Raw genomic sequence first — 4,250 nt, 5'->3', positions numbered from 1 at the left:
CCAACAGTGCAGTAATACCTAACTAAATGCTTGTGTTCTAGCTCCAACAGTGCAGTAATCTCTAACTAAATGCTTTGTCTTCTAGCGCCACAGCCGAGGTAATAATACCTAACTAAATTGCTTGTGTTCTTGCTCAACAGTGCAGTAATACTAACTAAATTGATTGTGTTTCTAGCTCCACGAGTGCAGTACATACCTAACTAAATGCTTGTTGTTTCTACTCAACAGCTGGCAGTAATACAGGTGCAAACAAACTAAAAATGTTGATCTGCTCACAGGCGAAAACAATAAGGGCATACGTTATTTAGTTCAGTTACGCTATTGGCCAACTTGGGTACAGGAAGCAATGGTGGACACCTATGAAAGCAAATGGGGACATACAGGACTGGGATACTGGGTAGAAGAGGATCTATTAATATGTCACAGTAAAACAGCCAGCTGGTCTGCATATGACTCTGGAAGAACGACGCTGTGGGATGCCTTTCTGGGCCGGCACCTTGCAAGTGTTAACACCGCTTAAATGTTTACCGCGTCGGCAGCTCTGTGTTTTCCTCTAAGCGAGCGAAAAAGGTGTTTTGCGTCGGTGTCACGACGTCGCCTTTATTAATCCGTGATTGTTGGAATCCTGCCTACATACGCCTCGTGTCTAACCGTTAAGAGGAAACATCCTCCTAATGCTAAGGGCTAAGACGTTGTTTTCCAAGCGGATGCCTGGGGTTAGATCATTTACAAAACAAAACAATTTAGATGGGAAAAAAATGGGCTGTAAGAACAGAATTGAACCCAAAACTACAACTGAAACAAGACTCCAGCCACCCTAGTCACAGACTGTTTCGTTTCTGCTACGTCGGCAAGCGGAAGGTACCGAGAGCACCAAGTCTAGGTCCAGAGGGCTTCTAAACAGCTTCTACTCTAAAGCCATAAGACTCCTGAACACTAATCAAATAAGTAGCCAGACTATTGCATTCCCCCTGTTAAAGAATTGTTACTATAGTGTTCGTTAACCAATTTAATAATAACGAAAGAGAACACTCTGTCCGTTTCTAAAGAATTTGTAAGATTCTTATTTGCATAAATAGACAAAGACACAGCCACCAATTAATCAATAGCGTTTATCGAGAGATCTCTATCAAAATACCATGTACATTATTTATATATCACACATAGCGTCATAGCGTCCTATAAATGTCGCCATTCCTGCCACTGTCGACAAGACAAAGCGATTCCAAAGTCCATTCCAACAACACTAACGCACATACATACACCTATATCTGGAATATTCTCCTGAAGTCTCAACCAACACTTTATTACACTTAGCTGACAGTTCCAGTCCCCCCAGATACGAAAACCTAGAGGGCTCTGTTGTCTTGTCTTATCTCTCACAAGATTATAGCTTGGTCGGTTCATTAACATAGGTTAATGATCCACTTAGTTTCTTTAGGCACACACATACATTACTGTCTTTCCCCAATGGTTATCATTTCTAATTACCCTTGTCCATGCTACATAAGCCTCTAATCCTAATGGTTAAGTTTCTGGGTAAATTATTTAATAATTTATCTTAACCTGATAAAATATCTTAACACCCCCTCTCTTTACGCTGTTGCACCTCTTTTAACATGCATAGTCACTTTAATAACTCTTTAATCTACATGTACATGCTTGGTCGGTTCAAACATAGGTTAATGATCCACTTAGTTTTCTTTAGGCACACACATACATTCCTTTCTTCCCCAATGGTTATCATTTCTAATTACCCCTTGTCCATGCTACATAACCTCTAATCCTAATGGCTCTAATCCTAATGGTTATGTCTTATCTCCACAGAGTTATAGCTTGGTCGGTTCAAACATAGGTTAATGATCCACTTAGTTTTCTTTAGGCACACACATACATTCCTTTCTTCCCCAATGGTTATCATTTCTAATTACCCCTTGTCCATGCTACATAACCTCTAATCCTAATGGTTAAGTTTCTGGGTAGAATTATTTAATAATTTATCTTAAACCTTGATAAAATATCTTAACACCCCCCTCTTTTACGCTGTTGCGACTCTCTGTTATTATCTATGCATAGTCACTTTAATAACTCTATCTACATGTACATATTACCTCAATTAACCGGTGCCCCTGCACAGTGCCAGTACCCCCTGTAAATAGCCCCGCTATTGTCATTTTACTGCTGCTCTTTAATTATTTGTTAATTATTTTAAAATGTATTTTTCTTAACTGCATTGTTGGTTAAGGGCATTTCACTGTAAGGTCTACACCTGTTGTATTCTGATCTGTGAATTAAAATTGGATTTGATTTGATTCGCCTTTTTCTTTCCCCAGGTATTTGACAGCGCTGGTTCCTTCCTGTCATATATCAACACATCAGCTGACCCTCTTTACGGCCCCCAGGGTCTGACCCTCACCTCTGATGGACACGTGGCCGTAGCCGATTCTGGAAACCACTGCTTCAAGATCTACCGCTACCTACAATGACAGGGAGATGGAAGGATCGGGAGGATGGAGGGAGAGAGAGAGACATGTAGCTACCTACAATGACAGGGAGATGGAAGGATCGGGAGGTTGGAGGGAGAGAGAGAGAGACATGTAGCTATGGCTGACTCTTCAAAGGTTTGCAGGGATGGATGATAGGAGGGGTGGACAGATGGAGGGACAGAGAGGTGGACACATGGACCGACAGAACCACTGCTTCAAGGCCTACTGCTTCCTACACTGGATGGATGGAGAGTTGGACAGACCGAACCACGGTTCTTATACTACTACCTACAGTAGGATGGATGGTAGGAGGGGTGGACAGACCGAACCACGGTTCTTATACTACTACCTACAGTAGGATGGATGGTAGGAGGGGTGGACAGACCGAACCACGGTTCTCTACCTACAGTAGAGCGACTGACAGTTGGGACTCTCCACCTGCAGCTTTACCTTGTTCCCCGTATGCCACTTTCTGCACATTCCATTCTGCCAAACTCTCCAGCCAGACAAGGGAGAACTGAACTCTCCTTTAGGAGGCTGGAGTGGAATGGAAAATACGACTTTATCAGAGGTGAATCAGATAAATACTTGACAACAGGAAAGTTAATACGTCCATACTCTATGAAACAGTGTTAATATGTCCATACTCTATGAAACAGAGTTAATATGTCCATACTCCATACCCTGTTTGTGTCTATTCCATCGGGGACCACTTTGGAAACAAGTGGAATCGATTTAGCGTGTTATCCCCTTGGGTTGTAGTCAGTCATCTTTTACCATTAAATCTAAAGGAGTGTTACGTCTGCCATTTCGTGCGATCTATAACCTTATATAGATGTACATAATGTATATCTTTTTTTGTGTGTAGAGGTATCTGAATACTTTCTTCCTTCTTGTACGTGTTAAACTATAGACTGCAGATCAATTCACTGTCTAGGTACGCTATGTAGAAGAGATCAACCACTTCACAAGATATAGTATGTGAGGTTGAACTGTATGAATTGCAAATATCAAGAGCACAAAGTTAAACACGTTTCTATTTGCGTTCTTTTTCTAAAGAACTTAAACAAAGGACTTGTTTTTATTTTTAAGATTGTTCCCTTTCTACATGATTTTATCTTTTAACAAAAAACGTTTTTTTTTCAATCTAATTTGCTGCTGTTTAGATATCCTCCTCTTCCTGTCCTTGGGTGTGTCCCAATAATTCCTCCTCTTCCTGGCCTTGGGTGTGTCCCAATAATTCCTCCTTCTTCCTGAAGTGTGCACTTGTTCGGCCTAAAGTGAGTTTCCATATACTGTACCAGTCATGTCCTTTTAATAGAGTGGATGTCCGCCCCTCCCCCGGGAAATCAAATTAGTCTGTTTTAAGCAAGAGATATCTGTTTTTTTTTCACGGGCTGCGTCTCAATCCACCACATCCGCCAACGTCGGCTTTCCGCATCTGAAAGGTGAAAGGTGGCAGAGTTGCAGCGGTGATTGTCAGACCAGGAGACATTCCGTTACCATATTTCCCCCCTATTCTTGGGCACTGAGTACTTCCATAATCAAGGGGAACCTTCAGACTAGTCTTGTGAGGCTTGTGGGCCTCCTAGAGCCACAACCAACACGTTTGTGTTCGGAGAGTCTCCTATCATGGTGTAGCCAAACTGTTTCGGAGGCTAGACAGAGCTTGGCAGATCAGCGGTCGCACTTCAGAACGAGTCGTTTGACGCTTGTGGGGGGGGGGGGGGGGGGGGGCAGGTTCCGTAGAAGCAAAATGGGATC

The 4,250-nt window shown here is 42.4% G+C and overlaps 1 pseudogene; it reads left to right on the top strand.

Moving 5' to 3' along the window:
* Positions 1 to 3,978, top strand: part of LOC112072557 (tripartite motif-containing protein 3-like) — a 70,288-nt pseudogene extending 66,310 nt beyond the window's left edge.
* The last annotated feature ends 272 nt before the right edge of the window (positions 3,979 to 4,250 follow it).

The sequence above is a fragment of the Salvelinus sp. IW2-2015 genome, unplaced genomic scaffold (genome assembly GCF_002910315.2).
Source record: "Salvelinus sp. IW2-2015 unplaced genomic scaffold, ASM291031v2 Un_scaffold1960, whole genome shotgun sequence".
Classification (NCBI taxonomy): domain Eukaryota; kingdom Metazoa; phylum Chordata; class Actinopteri; order Salmoniformes; family Salmonidae; genus Salvelinus; species Salvelinus sp. IW2-2015.
The sequence above is the reverse complement of the archived record's forward strand: the minus strand, read 5'-3'. Positions and strand labels throughout refer to the sequence as shown.